Below are 12839 nucleotides of genomic sequence, written 5' to 3'. Positions count from 1 at the left end.
AATTCACTAATATCGTTTTCATTAGGGTAGAAACAGAAATGTTTCTCAGTTCATATTTTAAAACTCACTTTAAAAAAAATATATTACTAAAGCATGATGTGGTAGGACGTTGTTTACAGACAGATATTTTCCATTGCAATGGCCACACATTTTACAACATACATTTAGTTTTACTGATAAACCCTGAATAGTGTACAAATGATAATCTTTGAAAATCAGGTTCCAGCAAATATTTGCCGTTTCCAAATCACCAAGTAAAGTATTCTGATGTGTTCTGATGCTACTAAAAATCTTTGTATTCAGCCCACTTCAAATTTACAAAAAAGCACTTCCCTAATCACTGAAATTTTGTACAGTTCATATACAGGCTGTTTAAATGTTGTGTGTCCAGCAGAATTGCTATACAGTTCACTTTATAAAATCCTTTAGCTTTGCTGTCGGAGAAAGAATAGTAAACACCAATCTCCATGGAAAAAATAAGCAGAGATTTTTAAGAAGACATAAGCTGATATTTGACCTGTACTTGAACCTATAGCAGATGTGACAAAAACAATATTTAAAGGCATCTTTATTGGTCATTCACTTTCTGAATGAAAAGAATATTTGTTATTTGCCGGCTCGGGCTCCCTCCACAGACCGTGCCAATTGGCCATTAAAAAATAGCTGTTTCCTTTTTCATGGTGCTAGGGATAAATTTCTTGTTGGTGTTTTCTTCCATGATCGGTTACCATCACACACGTTTATTGTGAGATACCATTGTGCTAATCCTCTCTTGTGTTTACAGTTATGGGAGATATCATTAAAGGAGTGCTCAATTCAAAGCTCGGCATCAATCAAATCCTTTTGGTCAAGTGTTTGAAAAGAAGACCATGTGGGTATGGTACAAACGTCTTCTTTATTGAATTCAAGTTTTGAAACCAATACAGCCATCACGTTTTCTTCAGATGACAATCTTAAGGGCTTTAATCATATCGACCAGTAACGTTGACATGTGGTATGTTGTCATCGGTGCTAACATCTGCCTCTGAATTAAATTTGAGTACTAAGGATGAAATTGGTGAACTCTGAATTCTTAATTAACTACCTTTTGGATGTGCCTAAACAACAAGAATTAGGTTATACCAAGTACGGCTCCTTTTCATACATTGGATTTTGATTGATGCTGGGCTTCGAATTAAGCTCTTCTCTGATGTCCTTCGTTTTATCTGTCTGGGCAGTAGGATCTTGAGTAGCTAGTACTGTTTAGGGTTGCACTTACGTGAAATTTGGTATAGATTTGCACACGCAGTACTTCTTTGCCTAGCTGCTTTTGTGTGAATGACATTATGCATGTAAATCGCAGCATCCTGTAAAGGCATCCCTGTTAAGAATACACCACTGAAGAAAACAGCATTACTCAAGTTGCATATTAGTATCCTCGTCTTTTAGTGTCCCCAGTATACTAAAGGATCACTACATGCATCTTGTATTGCAACCAACAATTTGCTATCTTTGTTGACCAGCAGAAATTTACAGTTAGTAAACTTCCATGGAAAGCCATCTAGTCTTGAGGAAAAGCTCCTGTGCTGAGCTCAAGTTGTTTCCAGAAAAAACAAACATATGGCTATCAACTCAACTAAAAAATGTTTAGACCTGTGAAAACTCTGGAATAATCTAAAGTAAATCTCAACCAGAAATTGCATTCAGATGGGTACTTTTGCATGCTCCAACTAGTCAATAGATTCTAAGGTTTGTGTAGAGACACAATTTCTACCAAGCCACTAAAAAGCTTATATGCCATCTCTGAGAGTGATAATCCCAAATATAACAATTGGTTTATATTTACAAACCTTATATCTGATGGTTGTGGGCAAAATGAATTCCTCTACTTGCAGAAGTGGTCCACATCCAGTAACATTGATTAGGAATAATTGACAAATAGTTGCCCCTTGCGTTACAGAATTTGTTAATCAGTCTTCTAGAACACAGAATGTGTATTCACTGAAATTAGATATTCTTAGGTTATTCCCTTAAAAACCTGGGTGGCCCCCAATAGGCTCCTTTCCCAAAGTGCTGTTACTATAGATAGTTTTATAGGAGACAGCAACCAGCCTACTACAGGATGACCTAGAATCTCTCGAAATATTGGTAAGCTGGCAATTACTTTTCATCCGCACAAGGGCACTGAAATGACCCACCTATCTAGCCTTCTTTTCTTGAGATTCTGCATAGTGACAGTCAGACCCCACTAATGCTGCTAATTCTAAAGTGCCATTAATCACACCATATTATTACAGAGACTGTGGAAAATAGCCCGTTCAGCAGTGACTGGCATAGTGTGCCTCCTTTTACATTCTACAAGTGGTACACTGTGAAGTATTCTGGTTTCCTGCTTCTTGCCACTACATTTTTACTTATAATTTGTGACTTATTAGAGAGAGAAATAGATGTTTGTGACATTGTTAATAACACTTGGGTAGAACTCTATACTACGATGCACATAAGAGTGATGAAATATTGTAGATTAGACCTTCATACTCCTAAAACAGTGGGTGGCAGAGTCTCGATGAAGAAAATACATATCCATTGTCTGTAATTTAACTTTAAAGAAGATTAATCCCCCCAACTATTTATATCTCTTTTTAACACAGTGCTGTCCACAATCAAGCCCAAAGGAAAGGTTTAGAACGTCAAACCTTTTTGGACTCCTCGTGCATGGAATTATATTGTCAAATAAATGCTGTAGTCTCAGCCAGCAGTTGTCATCTAAATTTGCTAAATGAGTATGTCTGCTGTTGATTGAACAGTAGTGAGATGTCATGGCCTGACCGAGCATAGAATCAGTGCTGGACCTACTGCAGTGCTTTCTCCAGTTCAGAACTGGTAAGGAAACCCCCCTCCCCCAAACACTGCTGGTAGTATAAAATTCAGCTGCCAGGGCTGCCCCCAATGTATTTCACCCGAAAAATATATCTCCTGCATCTTAGGCAATTGCACTAGCACCCAGGAAAGGCCACAGTAATATTTATGTCCCCGACCACAGCCCCCCAGACATACATGAAAATATTCCTAATTTACCACCAAGAAAAACATTGAAGATTTGCCAGTAAACCTTTTGCCCTTTTTATAGTTCAGCTCACCAGAGTAGGAGGTACGTCCCTTGCTATAGACCAAAAAACCTTTTGGAATGAGCTCCCGATACAATACGGTCTAATAACCAACTGTTGCCGTTTATTAGGTTTTAGTAAATGTATTTGTAGGGTACACCTACACCAAAGAGTTCATGGTGATGGGCAAGTGAGCAAACAAAGGAACGGCAACAGAGTGAAAGGGGAAAAAAAGCAGAAATCAGCGGCTGAATGTGAATGAATTGTAGGATTTTTAAAGCGCACCTTTACTCCTGGGAGTGTCCTGTTGCTAAGTGGAAAGTAAGAGAGACGAGGAAGGGAGAGCAATTAAGAGCTGAAAAGCCAAGTCTTCGGTTCTTTTTTAAAAGAACATTTATTGACTACTTGATGTAATTCGGCCGGTAGGCTATTCCAGGCCTGCAGGCCCAGGAGGGAAGCGGATCTGCCTTCTGTTTCTGCTTGCTCAACTCTGGGAACTTTGACAAACTGACCAGAGGAAGACCACAGAGATTAGAGTGGCAAATAAAATTAAACCTGTTGATGACCAGCATTCTGGCGAAGGGCCTTATGCATGAGTGTTAAAGTTTTAAACATAATCCTTTGTTGATAGGTTACCAGTGTAGGTTGTTTAAATGTAACGTTATCCTTACTCGCCTAGGTAAGTGAGGTAACAAGCGAGCTGCTGCGTTCTGAACAGTCTGAAGTTTTTTGCAGCAGATATTGAGAAAGTCCTGCATAAAGGGCAATAGCATAATCCAGCCTGGACACTACCAGGGCAAGTAAAACGGTAGTGCTAACTGGTCGGGAAATAAATTAGTATTAAAAAAAAAAAATGGCCATGCACATCAAGCAAAAACAAGTGCCTAAAACCATATTGATTTGGGTTTGAAAGGTCAGCTGTTTGTCAATCTTAACACCCAAGTTCTTTACAACTTTGACTTGGGCATTAGGTGGAGAAGTGTACTCAGACCAGTGAGCCAGTAACTTCAGAGTGAAACTATGACCAAAGTAGAGGATCTCAGTCGTATCTAGGTTACATTTAAGTTGGTTCAAACCCATCCACTGGAAGACCACAGATAGGCATGGTTTGATGACTTCTTGTTTCAGTGTCTCATCTTTCCTAAAAGGGACGCATAGCTGAGTGTCATTGGCATAGGACACTATCTTGGCCCCAATGGACTCGACGAGAATAGCCAAAGGAGTCATGTAGATGTTAAACATTGTATGACTTAGGGCTGAGCCCTGGGGCACTCCCACCGAGACGCTACTCTTGCTAGAAGAAAATGAAGGCATCAAGACCTCTTGAAATCTGCCCTCTAGAATGGATCTTAACCACTTCAACGTTGCACCCCTGATGCCAAACTTGCTAATATGAACCATGAGACGATGCCTACTCATGAGCGGTTGGTTGAATAGCCATGTTTTAACGAACTCTTAAAAGGTCCCTGCTTGGAAGAAATCCTGGCCGGACCCCTAATGTTATTTATGCAGTCACACAGAAGAAAGTTTTTGTATCTGTCCAGGAGTGACTCACCTTGGACAGAAACTGGTATGTCCCATCCTAAGGGCTCTTCAGATCAGATTCTATTCCCCTAAGGTGGTGATGTTTTTTAAATGGCCAGAGCATTCAGCTTTCATGCAGGGCGACAAAGTTGCTGCTGCAAGTGAAAAGGCTGCTTTCACAGCAAACCTCAAACCCTTGTGAAGTATAAATAACCCCTCCGCACTGTAGTGCCCTTTATATTACATCCGTTCTTGTGACTCTCCTTTGCAGTAACTGTCTCAAACTCCGCTAAATCTTAGCACTGGACTTTAAACTAAATGGTCTCGTTGATTTTGCAAATGTTAATGAACTTATTGCCATTTTTATAATTGTTAATGGAAATTTTACTCGCGTGTACATTGAGATGATTTTTATTAATCTGCAATTAAGAGTTTACTTACCGAGAGTTATCTATGCAAGTAACCGATTTGGATGGATGAATTGCTTAGGCATTCAACTTTCTGCAATTTAAAAAAAGAAAAAAAAAAGTCAGTCGTGCTTCTAAACTGGACAGCCCTCCATTCATTCATTGCATCCGAGAAATAACCCCTTTTGCAAGTTGACAAACAGATATCAGGGCACTCCTGAATCAAAAGCTCAATCCTTTATAAGTGTTTTTAGTCCAATATTATTGTCTTATGCCAGTCTCAACAAAATAAATAAAATAAATTTCGCCGTCGGACCGGGATTCGTGAAAGATACAGAACTCAATTTATTCTTGATGGTCATTCCATCTCAAACGTTATACCTGATGTCCAGTAGATGGAAATTGCTAAGAGATCGCTCTCCTCTTATCAGCAGTATCCCTTCTCAGGGATGTGGAATTTAATAAAATATCCACTTGTCCGTGGTACAGGTAGCTTCTTAAATTTACTTGTCCTGTAAAAAAATCTATTTGTCTCTTTGGTGCCATGTAGTGCAGTTACAAATTGTGGCAGCAATGGATTATGTAAGAGCTCTGATACTAGCCTCTCTCATTATGCCAGGGCTACTTCTATAGTAGGGTTTGAATACTTGCAATTTCAACTACTATAGCAATTTCCTTATTTTGCCACCTTTCCGCAGATCTACATACTGGGGCTTGAGGAAGAAATAAGCAATAGTTACAGGGCAGGAATGCATGTTTTAAGTATTTTCACCAGGTCTTCTCTAATCTTTTCCCATAAAGAGAGAGGTTGGAAATTTACTCCTGACAGTGGCAGAAGTTCAGGTTGGGGTGGGGTGTGGAAGCTGTTGAAGGGAAAGTGAACTTGTAAATGCTCAATAGATTTTCACATGAGCAAATATACACATGCATATTTGCTCGTGCTAAAATATATAGTTCACAAATATTTTTCTAAGAGTAAGATTTCCTGGTCTACTCCTGTAAGTTCATGTGAATTCATGAAAGCCACTAATTTAAAGACCTGTACCATGGTTTCACTTTTGTGACTTTCTTGAAGAATTGGGTCCCTAATTAGGTCTGGCGTTGACAAAGACATTTTATTTTTATTAAACTTCTATTCTCTTTCGCCTGGCTTTACTGTGAGTGATCGTATTCTGTTATACTAGGAGCATATTGGTGCACAAAGTAGTTTTGTCCCGTGCCATGAACTACTGTGGCAATCAGTGGCGTAACGAAACTGGAGGGGACCCCCTGCAAAGAATATGAAGTCTCACTCGGGGCAGGTGCTGTGCTGAAGGGTCTCCCCTGGAAAAGGGCTGTGGGGCCTTTGTTATGCCACCGTTGGCAACGTGTGCTTTTTTGAGACCAAAAACGTTTTTTTTGTTAGTTTTTTTTGGCCAGTGTTACAATGGTGAGGGCATGGCACCTCCAACAACAATAAAGTGTTTTAAAAAAGCCGTGTCAAAACAAGACACACATTGACGCAACCAAAAGACTCTCAAAAAAGGTTGGGTCGGTTGGCTTTGCCAGTGCTTGCTTATTTTTATCTTTCCCATAATCTTGTTCAAAATGGTTACACTGATTTTTCCATTAGGAATATTTTTGGAAATACTGGCATACATCAACACATTTTACTAAATGACTTTTCAAGGAAATGGTACCTAAAATTTCATAGTAGCGAAACTTTTTTTTTTTTCCTACTTGCATTTTTTTCTGAACATTTTATTTTGTAAGCAAAGAATCGTCACTCTTGCTTACAATCTTCTGCAAACATTTGCATCTAATCAGAGAGCATTCTGCGAACATTGCACTTAGCCTCATATTGTTAGTTTTCAAACGAGTGTACACTTTTTTTTTTTTTTTAACTGGAACCACAATCAGTAGTACAGTGTGACATTAAAATTTATTTACAGCGCTCACCCTAATAAAGAAGATTTTTCATTAACGAACCATGAATACAAGTTTGAACAGCATTAAACACGGACACACCTTACCTCAACTGCAGGCAGTTCCGTTCTCTGTAAACTGGCAGCCAAAGGGTTTGTGCTGCAGGTGTTGGGCCTACTTGTTCCAATGACACAATAAACATGAAAACTTGTTGCCCTTGACCCCAAACAATATGTCTCGGGCGATAGGAATTCCACATCTCTGCCTTCTGCTTGGATTGGTTTTCTGGTTCAGTGAGAAACATGTCAGTGCAATGCGCATGTCACTGATTCAAAAAACATATTTTAACTTTACGGATGCAATTGATGCTCTTCTGTTGTGTCCCAACACTTTTATGGGGAAAAAAGATCATTTCTGGTACTCGAATCAGAAGGATTCTTGCCTGCAGTATGGTGGACTAACCGTTCACATCGATCCCACTGTGACGGTGATGTGTGGATGTAAACAGTAAGTCCACTGCATGTAAGCGGTGTAGTGCTTTAGGCGGGGCTGAAACATGTCAGCCTATTGTTTAGAATGTAATAATCCTTATGGTTCTGACTTTTTAATCATACCAATAGGTAACTCTAATAAAAAACATTGCCCATTAGGTAGTTGTAACTTTTCTGTCCGATCCCTCCCAAGCCCACAGTGTCCCACCACCATCCCCTAACAGGGCATACTACTTATAGAACAATTACAATCACCACACAAACTGTATTAACTTTTTTTTTGGTTGACTCCTCTTGTGTCACCTCCACCAGATGACCTGAGTGAGGAGTGGGCCTCGTTACGACCCATGCCATGTAATGGTGGATGAGTGCTTTGAGGTAGATATCCTAACATTAGTTCCAGGTCTGCACACAGACAGACCACTTTCTGAAGTGAGCTCATAGAAATGACCAAAAGTAGATTCCCTTAGAGTTACTCAAGGATTTTCTGTTGTGTCGTGTTGTGTATCGTTCTTTAAAGGAGGCAATACACTGATTATTTTTCCTCCTCCTCTTCTGACTGTTTTGCATTGTAGAAAGCCTTACTTGTTCCTTAAGTGCCACCAGCGCATCCTTCTTGTAAGGAGAGTAGTTGGTTCTAAAATGCACTGCTATGTTTTGGGGGCATCTTTCTGTTTGATCTTTTAGACAATACCATATGAAATCACACTGTCATCCCTCAGCAATGGCTAGCCGTGTGGTATGCAGCAATGCATGTAAAGAAAGTAAGCACTAGTGCTCTGCATTGAGGATGCTACATGTTTTTCAAACTTGAAGACTGCAATTCAGGAGTAACTTCTTTAGCTTTAAAAAAAAAAAAAAAAAAAAATACACAAGGAATCTTGTTAGACAAGGCAGTGGCAGTAGTCTAAGATAACAAAAAGGGCCGAGGATAAGACCATAGGCGATCATAAGAAGTTCACTATTAAATGTCCAAGATATGGTTCCCACCACTGAAGCCCAAGGCAAGCAAACCGTGTGAAATGTCACTGTAGATTTATTTATTTTTTACAGTTGATTTCCCTTTCTAGTCCTCAGAAAATATTCAGTGCTTCCACACTCCTGAAGTGATAACAAGCACCATTTAATGTCTGATACTGCTTAGAACTAACGTCAGAAGGATGTCGAAGTGTGATTTTGTAAGTCTAACATTTGCAGGAAGGTACATTTGCAATTCATCTGGCTGAAAAGTGTTGGGAGCAATTGATTTCATTTAGAGGGGAAAGTCTTGTGACTTTAATCTTTCTGTAAATATTTTTCAGCAAAACATTTTGGAAAGGATTTTCATCTTACAACCTCCGCACAGAATGCAAGCTTAGTGCTGCCTGCAATGATGCTGCCTAACTTTATTTTCTTTGATGTTTGGGAACGTTCATTGTCTAGGGCTATTGGGAAAGTAAATGGCAATAGTAATGCAGAAAGTTCATGCTGTCTACATATGAATGTAGATACCTTAAGTATATATGTAGGGTTGTAGGCACGTTCATCGGTGCATCATCCCTAACCATCACTCCTTTTCTTCATTTCAGATTTTGAGCTCTCGCATCACATACATTTTACTTTATCACTCTGTAATTCTAATATCATATTCTAATGAGACAAACATATTTAAATCTACATCAAATCTATGTAAATGTTCTGCGGGAGAAAATAAATACATTGGTTGAGATTAAGTAAAAAAAAAAAAAAAAAAAACTGCTGTATGACGTAACCCGAGTTTGTCATAGCCCTTTTTTTTCTGTAAACCGTGTTGCACACCAGCTTGCGCTGTAGCTTCAGCAGACTGAATGGCTGTGCAAAATGTATATGTAGTGGCACAATGCTGGATAGTATGTATGCTGTGAATGCACTCTGTGTGCAAGTGTGCCTGCAGTGGTACGTTACTTGGAGGACCCTGTCTTCCATTTTCCATTTAAGGCCTGCCTGGTGAAGATATGAGAAGTAGAGGAATGCCCCTCCACCCTCCCCCAACAGATTTGTGTATTGTTGCATTCCTGTGAGCTGGGAGGGACACACTGGGGGAAGAGGGTCCTGGATTTACCTTGTGGTGCACGTATCACTGTGGCTGACCTCCAGGTGTGAACTCTTGTCACTTCCATGGTCTGTGTTGTGGGACAGTCTGCTTCTGAGTCTTTCCAGATGTGATAGGCAGCCTTTCAAGAGAAAAGAAAGAAGTTTTCACTTCAAAAGAAGCAGAACCCCAATATAAAACTTTTAAGGCTCGGACCCTATTACAAATGGGGTCTCTAGTTGGCAGAGGTATACACCCTTGTCCAAGTAGGGACCACAATACTAGTCTGGGTAAGTCACACACAATCCAAATTATCCTGTGCCCACCCTCTGGTAGCTTGGCACTGAGCAGGCAGGCTTAACTTAGAAGGTAATATGTAAAGTATTTGTGCAATAAATCATACAGTAACACAGTGAAAACACCACACAGGTTTAGAGAAATAGATATTTGTCTGAATAAAATAAGGTCAAACACAGATTCAATAAGCACAAGTTGAAATATCACTTTTAAAAGGCTTAAGAGTCTTAATCCTTAGAAATAAACAGTTGTCTCTTTAATACACACAGTACCTGGTATGCGTCAAAAATAACGACGCATGGAGACCGAAGGAGGAGATGGGTGGAAAAATAAGGTGTGCGTTGGATTTTCCTATGCAGCACAGACGATGTGTTGTTTCTTTCCACGCTGCAAGGGGGCTAGTGTCATTTTTCGGAGCGCAGTCTTGGTTCATCACTGCAATGCTGGGTTATTTTGACGCCCAGGGACGATGCAGGGAAAACCCTTGACACGCTAGAAAAAGGCACAGGCGTTGTGTTGATTTTACAGACTGGGAGTCGGGGCTGCTGTGCGGCGATTTCTCGGTTGCAATGCAGGCCTCGCGTCTATTTCGGCAGGCGGTGCATTGGTTTTAAATGCACAAGCAGTTTCCTGAAGAGATTGTCTTTTTGGCCCTGAGATTTCAGAAAACAGGAGGCAAGCTTACTCCAAGCCCTTATAGAGCACTTCTGGGGAAGGCAGAGTACTTCTCAGCAAAGTCAGAGGCCAGCAGTCCTTCTCAGAAAACCGGTCCAGATGAGTCCTTTGGGCAGCCAGGTAGCTCCTCTTGACAGGGTGCGGGTGTAGGTCCAGAAGTGTCTGGTTTGGTGGGGTCAGAGACCCAGTTTAAATACCCAAAAATGCCTTTGAAGTGGGGGAGGCTTCAAAGAGTGGTTTTGAAAGTGTACAAGTTCCCCTTTCAGTTCAGTCCTGTCTGCCAGGGTCCCAGTGGTTTAGCAGTCCATTGTCTGAGGGCAGGCCACAGGCCTTCCAGCCCAGGAAGACTGATTCAATATGCAGATGAATGCAGGTGTGACTGAGTGTCCTGTGTTTGTAGTTGTCTGGGTGACGTGCACAAGGGAGCTGTCAACCAGCACAGACCAGACGTTGACTGGAGACCGGCTGTAAGGCACAGATGGTTTTTAGTGCAGAGAAATCTTCACTTTCTAAAAGTAGCATTTCTAAAGTAGCATTATTAAATCCAACCTCACTAATAAGCAGGATTTTCTATTACCTTTCTGGCCATACTAAATATGACCTGGCTACCCCTTCAGATCAGAATCTACCACTCCATGTATCTGAGGGCAGTCCTACTGCTAGTCTATGAAAGGAGCAGGCCTCACAGTAGTGGAAAACAAATGTAGGAGTTTTTCCCTACTAGGACATACAAAGCACGTGTACATGTCCAGCCTTTTACCTACATAGCACTCTGCTATATGAATTACCTGGGACCTATCTTTGGGGTGACTTATATGTGGGAAAAGGGGAGTTTAAGGCATGGCAATTCGAAGTTGCAGTGAAACTGCGCAGACAGGCCTTGCAATGGCAGGTCTGAGACATGATTAGGGGGCTACTTATGTGGGTGGCACAATCAGTGCTGCAGGTCCACTAATAGCCTTGCCAAGAGGACTCCATGAGCAAGGTGTGAGAGTATGGCTGTATACTGATTGGGTTGTTGCCCGTGTGCAATGTTGATTCGGCAAACCCTGCATGTCAGCAGAGGGCTGCCGAGGGCTTAGCCCTATACTAAGTGCTGTGCAGGACTTGTCAGGCCCATACTGCTGCATTGTGATGACCCCCGTGCGCCAAAGGGGTCCACTGTTAAAGTTACTGCTGCAAGAGCGATGACTTTTAGCTGCTGTGGTGAAAGGCAATTACAAGTGAGGAGTCTGCACTTAATTTATAAAGTACCTGAGCAACCTTGCGTACCAGGGTGGGCTACTGGTACTGACTTTGCCAAGATGTTTGAGCTCTCACCCACTTAAAGACGGAGGCTGTGTTCAAAGGGTCGAGACCGCACAACGAGAACTGCCCCTGGAGACTGTGGGGGACGCCCCGGATGATATCACACCCTCTCTGAGCTCCAGTCAAGAACTGAAGGACCGGATTTCCTCCTTCCCGCTCAAACTTAAGTGGGGAAGTTTTACTTACTGCATTTTCGCAGCCCTGGGTGCATCTCTAGGAAGCGGGCAGCGCTGCTCAGGGAGAGAGCCCGCATGCTGAGTGCTGTAGCATGTATTGCAAGCAGCCCGACTTATCCGAAAAGGATCAGAACTCATGCTGCCAGAAGTGAGGGCACTCACTAGAACACTGAACGCTTCTGTGCTTCAGCAGCAGGTAACACTTGAATCGGGCCCCAGGGAAATTGCTGCTGGCGGTGCTGCAGTACCATATACATTTTTGACTAATCCTTTAAGAGTCAAAGGGGAACCCTTGAGTGCATTCTTGTAGTAAGCAGGCCCTGGATGCAGCCACCAGTGGATGGGAAATGACCCCAATGTCAGTTACAAGGAATAGGGTGGGACAGTGGGTTGCCTAGAGCTTGACTGCAAGGGGGATGGTGTTTTTGCCAATGAACGTAGTTATTGCTTTGCACGTGTAGACTTGGAAACAAAATGCTTCACTTTCTTATAAAAATAAGGGTTTGACTGGACATTGATTCATTGACAATACTGTGTGCACGTTGCGTGATGAGTCGTGTTTACTAGTCTGTATTTACACTTCTCCCACGAGGCATCCTTTGACTGCTTGTCCACCGCCACCCCTGCCAGTCAAGTACTGAATTGGTACTTGTCAGAGTTGCTCAGGGTCCATAGTAGGTCAGGCCCCAGGATATAAGGAGTAAAAGGCCTCAACCACCTTGGTTGGGCTTGTTGTGTAGCCATTTTAGTTATAGCTCCATGCACATTATTTTAACACACTAGGCCGCTGTGCACTTTAACCTAGATATATTTTATTCAGCTTCACATTATTATTGTTACAATAACCATTTTTACCTGTCTTGTTTCATTTTCATTTATCTGTTTTTGCCTAGGCCAGCACTCTGTTCTTAAACAAGACA

At 41.5% G+C, this 12839-nt stretch overlaps 1 protein-coding gene and 1 long non-coding RNA gene across 2 annotated transcripts in view; one reads left to right on the top strand and one right to left on the bottom strand.

The window, feature by feature from the left end:
• The window catches only part of SRP9 (signal recognition particle 9), a 49202-nt gene that overhangs the window by 2177 nt on the left and 34186 nt on the right, over positions 1-12839 (top strand). The gene's annotated exons all lie outside the window — the stretch shown is intronic.
• Positions 1-12839, bottom strand: part of LOC138296771 (uncharacterized) — a 338898-nt gene that overhangs the window by 292609 nt on the left and 33450 nt on the right. Inside the window, exons 2-3 of the long non-coding RNA XR_011203895.1 lie at positions 9494-9605; positions 5052-5111 (exon numbers count right to left, since the gene is read on the bottom strand). This is a non-coding gene — a long non-coding RNA (uncharacterized lncRNA). The remainder of the gene's footprint in view (positions 1-5051; positions 5112-9493; positions 9606-12839) is intronic.

Source organism: Pleurodeles waltl, chromosome 5, assembly GCF_031143425.1.
Source record: "Pleurodeles waltl isolate 20211129_DDA chromosome 5, aPleWal1.hap1.20221129, whole genome shotgun sequence".
Taxonomy (NCBI): domain Eukaryota; kingdom Metazoa; phylum Chordata; class Amphibia; order Caudata; family Salamandridae; genus Pleurodeles; species Pleurodeles waltl.
Note: the sequence above shows the minus strand (reverse complement) of the source record. Positions and strands in the feature narration are given on the sequence as shown.